Source organism: Eleutherodactylus coqui, chromosome 7, assembly GCF_035609145.1.
Source record: "Eleutherodactylus coqui strain aEleCoq1 chromosome 7, aEleCoq1.hap1, whole genome shotgun sequence".
Classification (NCBI taxonomy): Eukaryota; Metazoa; Chordata; class Amphibia; order Anura; family Eleutherodactylidae; genus Eleutherodactylus; species Eleutherodactylus coqui.
Window position 1 is genome coordinate 184,332,790 of NC_089843.1, and position 10,091 is coordinate 184,342,880.

The following is a 10,091-nucleotide window of genomic DNA, read 5'->3' on the forward strand; positions in this document are numbered from 1 at the left end:
CACCTGGCATCAGATGCCATCTGGCCGCTGAGCTGAATGCGCATGCGCTTTCCCAGCCATTACTTGCAAGGTCACCTGACATCACACGTGGTCCAGGCATTCAGCTCAGTGGCTGGACAGTGTCTGATGTCAGGTGCTGCTGAGAGTTAGGCCTGTTTCATACGGGCTACAAAACCATCGCTACAAAATGCATGTATGTGAAGCCCATGGTTTGCAATGGGTTCTTTCACATGAGCGATGTTTTGTAGCCTGAAAGAACTCATTGAAAACAATGGGCTTCAGGCTGCATCCACACAGGGGGCAATGCGATTTCAACGTGAAAAAAGCGCAGCAATATCCCATCAGTGGTCTGTGCGATATCACTGCATTTTCTTGGGGGGAGGAGGGGGGGGCGTGATTTTGTGGTGCTACAAAGTTGCATGTGGTGCTACAGCGTAGTGTGACTTTGTAGCATGTGCAAGGATTTCTGGGGGAGAAGGCGGCTTTAAATATAAGCCCTACCCCAAAACTTATCCCTAGCAGCAGAAAAAAATAATTTAAAAAAAAGAATAGATCACCTAAGAAATGCTGTCCGGCTCCCCGGCGCTGGTCTTCAACATCTCTTCCGGCCGGGGATTGGAAAATCTCCACCTCCAGGGAGTTCCGCCTCTGATTGGCTGAACGCTATGATGCTCAGCCAATCAGAGCCAGCAGTTGATGAACCAATCACAGTCATTCATTGTGACTGATTCATCAAGTGCTGGCCCTGGTTGGCTGAGCTGCGGTCCTCAGCCAATCAGGGGCAGCGCTTCCTAGAGGCGGTGATTTTCCAATCCCCGTCCAGAAGAGATGCTGAAGACAACTGCCAGGGACCGGTGAGAAGATGGGCCGGAGCCGGACAACATTTCTTAGGTGATGTATTGTGTGTGTGTGTGGTTTTTTTTTTAAACAGCTAGGGTTTAGCTTAGGGCTTTTACAGTAGGATTTTCTACTGTCAATGTTGCATCGCACTGCATGAAAACCGCGTTTTTCCCGGCGTCATCCTGACGGCAGACATGGAGGTTGCACCTTGACCTCGTAGGGACAGGAAGCAAGAGACTTTAAAAGGCTCCTCCCGTCTCCCATTCACCAGTGCTTCCTGTCCCTACAGGGACATGCAAGAGGAGCTCCCTCCAGGGAGCTGCAGGATGACAGCTGGGGGAACGGTCCATAGGGCTGTTTTCCCCCCTCACCCTTTTCCAAGCAGGCTGACTGGAGGGATTGACGGTCCACAGGGCTGCTTCCCTTCTCATCTCCCCTCCGGAGAGTCAGCGCGGTCCGGGAGCACGGCGGGCCACAGGTCTGACCGCCCGGGGTTCACCACCGCAACGGTCGGAGCGGCGGACAAGAGGTCCTTGAGTCCCCTCCTTCCTCCTTCAGCTCGGAGTTGTTTTTCAGCCGGGGAGAGCGGCGGGCCACAGGCTCAGATGCCTCTCTCCTCCAGGCATGCCGGCGCGGCCATGCGCGGCGTCGGGGGGGCGGAGCCAATGACGCGGCGTGACGCGGTGACGTCAGACGCCGTCAGCTGACCCGGAACAGCGGGAGATTTGAAAATGGAGACCCCCCGACCAGCTTCCACTGACAGCACACCTTCAGAGAAGGATTTATCTGTCTACCTGGTTCTGTCTGCGTTTCTGCATCATGACTACAAAGGAACCAGAGATGGAAGCCCTGCAAACTGTAAGTGTTACTTGTTGCAGGAATGTTATGCTCAGGAATTTAGCATTGTGTGGGGGTTTTCCCTTATGTGCATGCATGTATATTCTGCAGGACAGGGAATCCACTCGGTCTAAACAGGACCTAAAGAAAAAACACAGGAAAGGCGCTCTGTGTCTTTAAAAAAAAACAAAAAAAACTGGACAAGGCGTATAAAAAAGCCGCTATGCCCCGATTGTACCTCCAAGATCCTTACGGATGAACAGGCTGCATTCAGGGAAGATATTATATCCCTGGTTAGAGAGGAGGTCCGGGCATCAATTTCCAGTCTTCCCCCCCCCCCCCCATCCCCCCCCCCCAGCTCAGTGGAAGGAAGGGCCGCTAAAAGGGCGAGCCACATACCGCTAACGAGCTCACAGTTTGAGCAATCCCGGGGCGACTTGTCAAATGGCGAACTCTTTGACCGTCCCCCTGACGCCGGGGATGAGAATAAAAAGTACTATTTCTCATCTGGGGACCTGGTTGACCTGATCAAAGCAGTCAGGGATACAAGGAAGGTCGAGGATGTGGTCGAGCCAAGGTCCGTACAGGACGCCGTGTCCGGCGGGCTCAGACCAAGGAACCGCACAGTGTTTCCGGTTAATGATACCCTGAAGAAAGTAATCACGTATGAGTGGGCTGCGCGGACAAACACCTCTATTTGTCCCGCGAATATAAAGAGAGACTCCGCTTTACGGAGAAAGACGTGAGCATCTACGCACGGTCCGGGAGCACGGCGGGCCACGGGTCTGACTGCCCGGGGTTCACCACCGCAGCAGTCGGAGCGGCGGACCAGAGGTCCTTGGGTCCCCTCCTTCCCCTGCCACAGCTCGGCGCAGTGGTTTCAGCTGGGGAGAGCGGCGGGCCATAGGCTCAGATGCCTCTCTCCTCCAGGCAGGCCGGTGCGGCCGTGTGCGGCGTCGGGCACAGGTGGCCATAATGGCCAAAAAGACAGCCCTGCCATTCAAGGACTCCTCTCATCTTAAAAACCCGATGGACAGGGTCGACGCCTTGATGAAACGGGCCTGGCAAACAACGGCCTATACGCTGAAGTCCAAGGTCGCAGCGACTTCTGTGGCAAGGTCGATGTTCCTCTGATTGGGGGAACTCGACGACCAGATTAAACAGAAGGCCTCTAGAGATGTGTTACTGGAATGCATGCCTCTACTTAGATCAGCAACAGGCGGTCTGGCTGAAAACATGGAAAGCAGATACGGCTTCCAAAGGAAGGCCGTGTAACATCTCTGTTTCATGGCCAGCACATGTTTGGCGCGGACTTGGAGGAGATCCTAAAAAGAGCTACCGACAGGACCCGCAGTTTCCCGGACCAAGCAAGAACGGGATTTCCCCACAAACCTCAGCCATCCTTCAAGCCATACCGAGGCAAAGGAAAGACGGGGTGCTGGTCCTACCCCAAAGGAGGCAGGAGTAAAACAAAAACAACCCCTTCCCCTGTAGGCGAGTACCAGGTGGGGGATAGACTGTTGAGCTTTCCTGGCCCCCACGCGATCCCCCGCCCTGCAGGGTATCTTTAGAAACGAAATTTCTAAGGTGCTACAGATGGGGGCGGTAGTCCAGGTCCCCGCAGTAGAACAGGGCTTGGGGTTCTACCCCTATTTCTGATCAAAAAACCGAACGACCGTTTCGGATGATCCTTAATCTGAAGGGCCTGAACAGGTTGATTACCTACAAAAGGTTTAACCATCAGGTCTGCAGTAACTCTGATCAAAATAGGGGACTTTATGAGTACCGTCGATCTAAAGGACGCGTACTACCACGTCCCAGTCCTGTCGGAACATCACAAGTACCTGCGGTTTGCCATCAGGATGGGCAGCCGTGTACACCATTTTCAATTCCAGTGCCTACCCCTCGGAATTTCAACGGCACCCAGGATATTCTCTAAAATAGCGGCAGAGATGGTGGCGCATCTCCATGTGGCAGGCATAAACATTGTCCCATACCTGGACGATTTGCTGGTAATGGCATCGTCGCCGAAGATCCTCAAAGAGGATACCAGCCGAATCATCTCCCTATTTCAGAGACTGGGGTGGATAGTTAACTTCCCTAAATCTAGTCTTCTCCCCGAGACGCGAAAGACCTCCTGGGGGTACAGATAGACTCAGTGTCTCAGATCTTGTCTTTGCCTCCACCCAGGCAGGAAAACTTTAGGCTGGCAGCGCAGAAATGCGGCCAGAAGAAACAAATAACGATTAGGGAAGCAACGAGGCTCCTGGGCCTCATGACCTCCTGTATCGGCATTATTCCTTGGGCCCAGGCTCACTCAAGGACGCTACAGAGAGCCACCCTGGGCAACTGGGACGGGGCAACAACCTCTCTGGACCGCAGAATGCCCGTGTCATCAGCGGTCACAAGGTCCCTCCGCTGGTGGCGGTCAACTGGCAACCTAGAGGCGGAGTCCCCATGGGTGACAGAGCCCTTCATCTCCGTAGTCACCAACGCAAGCCAGCCTGGCTGGGGAGCGCAAGTGGGGCAGCGTTTGCTCCAGGGCAAATGGGGTCCGACATTGCATGCCTAGACCTCAAATTCCAGAGAGCTTAGGGCCATCTGGGAGCATGTTAGGATCTTCTCGGATAACGGGACCGCCGTTTCACTTATTCACCACCAGGGAAGCACCAGAAACTTTCACCTGCTGAAATTAACAGCCCCGATTTTCTGATGGGCCGAGTCCACGGTACAGTCCTGACAGCGGTCCATCTCAAAGGATCCCAGATCCTGACAGCCGACTTTCTAAGTCCAAGAGGCCTAGACCCTGGGAATGGTCTCTGAATCAAGAGGAATTTCGTCTCATTACAGAAACCTGGGGCAGTCCACAGGTGGACCTGTTTGCGAGCAGCAAAAATTCAGAATGTCCCGGCTATTTTTCCCTAGATCCGAGGGACAAGTCCGAGGGGTTGGACGCTTTTTCCCATAGTTGGGATTTCAGTCTGGCGTACGCCTTCCCCCTCCCCCATACACCTGATCCCGAGAGTTCTTCAGAAGGTCCAGCAGAGCAACATCACGCTGATCCTGATCACCCAACACTGGGGAAAAAAGGGCATGGTTTCCGGTGCTCCTAAAGCTCGCCATCTCGGAGCCAATCCGCCTTCCATCCAGGAAGGACCTTCTAGCGCAGGGCCCAGTTCTTTGCCCCAACCTAGAGAGACTGAACCTCGCACTATGGATATTGAGGAACAGACGCTAAGACAAGGTCTGTCCTCCAGAGTTATCGCGACTCTACGCCAGTCCCGAAAAACCTGTAACCTCAGCTACTTATAATAAGATCGTGGAAAAAATTCTTCTCCTGGAGGGGGCTGGAGGTCTCCAATCTTGACACTTTGGTGGCGGAGATTTGGACTTCCTCCAGATAAAAACCTGAGACCACGAACCCTGGAAGTACAGGTAGCAGCGCTCTCAGCCATTCTAGACCAACCTTTGGCGGATCATAGACTGATCCGCAGGTTCATGAAAGCGGCGGAAAGAATAAGGTCAGTTAGCCGTAGTACAGTTCCCCCCATGGGACCTGAACCTAGTTCTCCAAAGCCTCTGCAAAGACCCCCTCAACCTATTGATCAGATTCCGATTAGGTTCCTCACGTTTAAAACTGTGTTCCTGGTAGCTATCACAGCAGCAAGGCACGTAAGCGAGCCCCAGGCCCTATCTTGTAAGACGTCTTACCTATTAAGCCAGGACGATAGGGTCATACAAAAAAACAGACCCCCGTTTTTCTTCTAAAGGTAGCCTCAAAATTCCACAGACAGCAAGAAATTATTCTCCCATCCTTCTGTCAAAATCCCCAAAACGATAGGGAAAGAGACTACCATAGCCTGGATGCAAGGAAGGCCATTCTATGCTACCCAGAGCAGACATTATCCTTTTAGGAAGGCTGACTGTCTTTTGTTAAATTTCAGGGGCCAGGCAGAGGAAGAGCGGCTTCTAGGAGATCCATTAGCCGCCGGATAAAATCCACCATCCAGCAGGCCTACTCCGTCCTGCAACAGCGCTATCCCGGAAGGACTCAAGGCCCATTCTACCAGGGCAGTATCCTGCTCCTGGGCAGAGAGGGCTATGGCGACGCCGGACCAAATCTGTAAGGCAGCCACATGGTCCAACCTGCACACATTCCCAAAACATTACAGGCCGAATGCGGACCTCTCCTCCGATCTCTCTCTTTCGGGAGAGAGGTCCTGCAAGCAGTGGTCCCTCCCTAAGAGTTAATTTGGTATACTCCATGTCTGCCGTCAGGATGACGCCGGGAAAAGGGAGTGAATTTCTTACCGAAAATTCCTTTTTCCCGAGTCATCCTGACGGCACGTATTTCCCTCCCAAAAATTCACACGTTTATATTAACGTTTATGCGGGCACGAATCTGTAGCCCAGACGCTCCTATGTTGGACATTTCCCTTCATGCGGTAAATTTGTGCATATTTCCTGTGTTTAAGTCTGGGTAAGCTACCCTCTTCTTGTTTATGTTCAAATGAAACTAACCATGTTATTTTTTTCGGAGCAAATAAATATCTTCCTTGGTTAACCACGACATGTCCATGTAAGTAATTTAGAAGACACTGGTGAATGGGAGACGGGAGGAGCCTTTTAAAGTCTCTTGCTTCCTGTCCCTACGAGGTCAAGGTGCAACCTCCATGTCTGCCGTCAGGATGACTCGGGAAAAAGGAATTTTCGGTAAGAAATTCACTCCCTTTCTTGCGCTGCAACAGAAAGGTAGGCTCCATAGGGAAATATGGGCTGCAAAAAAAAAAACCGAAAATCGCGGCTGTATAGGGCATGCTGCAATTTGGTAGTCTCACAATGTCACAGGCTACAACACATCGCTCGTGTGGAAGAACCCATAGGAAAGCATTGGCTATACATACATGCGATTTGTAGCACTGTCACATTGAAACAAAATCGTGCGATAAAGTTGTCCGTGTGGATGCAGCCTCGTGTGTGAAAGAGGCCTAATGGCCAAGAAAGTGCGTGTGCATTCAGCACAGGAAGTGAGAGCAAATCAAGGTGGATGTTAGTACATACAGTTGGGCATCCTTTGACACGGTGCCTGTGCAGGATTAAATCCAGAGGATAGAAAATTAATATGTCTGTCCATGAAAACCGGGGAGCGTGCCTGACGCGGCTGTGTTTGCTAAATTTTAATATAGCAACGGAAAACTTCAAAAAAGGATTTTAAGGTCCCGGGGCGCGTATAACGACAGTGTCTATCATTATCCACACTATTACATGCACAGCTTAGCTTGCATAGGAAAAACCTCATTACTTGTTTTCTTTGCTTACAGTTTATGTTGCCAAAATGAAGTGACCCTACAGAAGGACACAAATGGAAATGTTTTAATGATATAGTAGAGCAAAAGCATGTGAAGATTTCGTTACACAGGGTGGGTCCCTGTAGACCACCGGAAAAAAAAGATTAAAAAAAAATCATTCAAATGAGCGAAAAAGAACAATAATCGTCCAGAGTAAACGCAGCCAAAGACCGACTTTTCATTCGTTGCTCATTTTCTGCAGTATAAAAATCATCGTTGGCTCGTTTAGTTATCGTTCGTTTTAAATACCAATCATTCAGCCATTCTCAGTCACTTATACAGTGAATGTGAACGAATCAACGATGTATCCGCCAGTATGAACAGGCTGCCGGAGCGCACTCTGACATCATTCACTTCTTCAAACAACAAATCGGTTCGCTACATGATTCCTAATTTGCATGTAAAAAACTGTGTGGATTACTGTTGCAATTTACAAGTAGGAATCCTAAGCCGCAGCTTCAAAACACGCTGCATTTTGCTGCGGGTTTTGGAGCAGTTCGGCCGCTGGCATTCCATTGTGGCTTTCTCTCCCCATAGAAAGGAATGAGGCCGCAATAGGAAAAAAAAAGCATTGACATGCTAAGACTGTCAATTCCGTGCCGCATTGCTGGTTCCACCCGGCTTTGCCGCAATGGATTGGCCATCCCATGTGGACGAGATTTTGGCAAAATCTCGTCCACATGGCTGGATTATCCCGGGATTAAGAGCCACGGGCAGATTTTCGGCACAGAAATTCCGGGGCAGATCCGTCCCGTGTGAACCCAGCCTAAGAGCTATATTGGGAGGAAAGTCCTTCCCCCCCACATGCACAGCGTACCCGGAGAGCCCAGCACTAGACAGCAAAGCCTACAGGAAATGTTAATGTTGCAATAAGCTGCTGAGAATGATTTTCATGAAGCCGACAGTCTAGATCAGTACTGAAAGTTCATTGTTTTAGAACCTTCAGGCTGCAGGAACCAATAATTATCATTCCAACCCTCAAAAACAAGTGCATTGTATAGACAATTTGCATAAGAAAATGGGCCCTTAAGGTAGCTGTCTGAGATTCAAGTGGATTTCGTGAAACTTGTTTACTCCAGTGTAGTGGCCCAGTACATTCTTACCTGGTCCCCTCCATAATGTCATACATGTATGTCTTATGTAGATGCTCTGTGCAAAACTGTCTTGTCATTCTGTTATGTGTATTGCACAGCTGCAACAAATGAGAGGTTAATGTCTGTATAGTATGAGCTGGCTGTCTGGTAAATGTATCAATTCATGTCCTGTCACGTGGTATGAGTGAGGCTATAAATGTTAGTGATTGAGAGCAGGAAAGGAGTTCAGTTCAAGTTCGTCCATCTTTCTGGATCTGAGAGAGCAAAGCAGAGGCACATGGGGGCACCTTCAGCCCTCATGTGTTGAAGATGGAGGAGGAAGAGAGATTTCCCGAGCACAAGAATCAGCATGAACAGTGAGTGAGCCCACCCCAGAGAGAGAGCGTGAGCCAGTCCAAAGTCTTTCCTACACAAGGCCCAGTGCAGAGGTACTCTTCTTCTCAATTGTTCACACCCAAGTATCCTGAAGTGTGCAACTGCTGGGTGGAGTTACGCGTCTACAATTGTCATACACACAGGCGTCCTGAAGCCAGGGATCGCTGTGTGGAGGTACTCATCTTCAAGTCTGTCTGTATATATCTTTAATGCTACCTGCACTTGGAATACTGTCTATTTTTGCCTTGTATCGTTGGAGTGTTTATTCAAGTAAAGTTGTTCCAGGCACTGACCGTTCCCGGGGACCTGAGGTATTATACTCCTGCCTGTGACTTGTTTATTTCCCCGCCGATGTTCATGCTGGAGGGTATGCGCCTTTTCATGTATTAAGCGCACAATGTGATGTGGAAAACTATACTAAGCCCAGAATTGAAAATGTCAGGCTTATTAGTTTTTCCCCATAGACCTTTATATGACTTAAAAAATTTCACATTTCATAAATGTATCTGCACACAGATTAAACCATTTTCAATGGGCAAATCTGCATGCAACAGTTGACATGCTACAATTTTTTTTTCTACACATGGATTTGTGCTCCTGGGTCTTGTAGTACTGAGCACTTTCAGGAGCACATTGCTGCAGGTATGGGCTGATTTGGCTGGCAGATTACTCCAGCCAGCCAATCATCAGGGGTCTGTGCACACAAATACCAGCCCCTCTTATATAGCTCATCACCTCCTTTCTGAACACTGGTGATACTATGCATGCATTTCTGTTTGGTCTGAACACTGTCTGATATCGTAGAGCCTGACACTTGAACCCATGTCTAATGCTGGTACAAAAAAAAGGAGTTACCAACAGCATATCTATAAACCAAGCATGGGTGGAACCAATCCTTTGCAACAGCCACATCAAAACATGAATCTTGTGTCCCAAACGCAGTACAGAAAAAACAAACGATGAGGCAGCATACAAGGGTGTAAAAATTCTACAAATCCATTTATTCTCCTATTGCAATAAGAAGTACAGCTACGTTTCGACTAGTGTGGTCTTTGTCAAGCTTGACAATTTTTACACCCTTATGTGCTGCCACAGTGTTTGTTTTTCCTGTACTTGAACCCATGTCTGTCAGGTCTAAACTCCATCTGATGTAGAGTTAAATGCCTGAATTCGCCTACGTCTGTAAGTGTGCAGATGCCTGGTCGGAACGAAGTCCTGCATGTCTGAACGCCTTGAACGAAGTCCTGCTTGGTTCACGTCTGAATCCCTTTAACGAAGTCCTACTTTGTTCTCGTCTGAACACCTTCAACAAAGTCCTGCCTGGTTCACGTTTCAACCCCTTGAACGAAGTCATGCTTGGTTCACGTCTGAATCTCTTGAACAAAGTCCTGCTTGGTTCATGTCTAAATCGCTTGAACTAGGTCCTGCTTGGTTCATATCTGAATTCCTTGAACAAAGTCATACTTGGTTCATGTCTGAAGCCCTTGAACTGAGTCCTGCTTGGTTCACGTCTGAAGCCCTTGAACTGGGTCCTGCTCGGTTCACGTCTGAATCCCTTGAACTGAGTCCTGCTCGGTTCACATCTGAATCCCTTGAA

The 10,091-nt window shown here is 49.5% G+C and overlaps 1 protein-coding gene across 1 annotated transcript in view; it reads left to right on the forward strand.

The window, feature by feature from the left end:
- BTC (betacellulin) overlaps positions 1-8,813 on the forward strand; it is an 84,389-nt gene extending 75,576 nt beyond the window's left edge. The window contains exon 6 of the mRNA XM_066574080.1: positions 6,999-8,813. The gene's annotated coding sequence lies outside the window, so the exon portion shown is untranslated. The remainder of the gene's footprint in view (positions 1-6,998) is intronic.
- Positions 8,814-10,091: the final 1,278 nt, after the last annotated feature.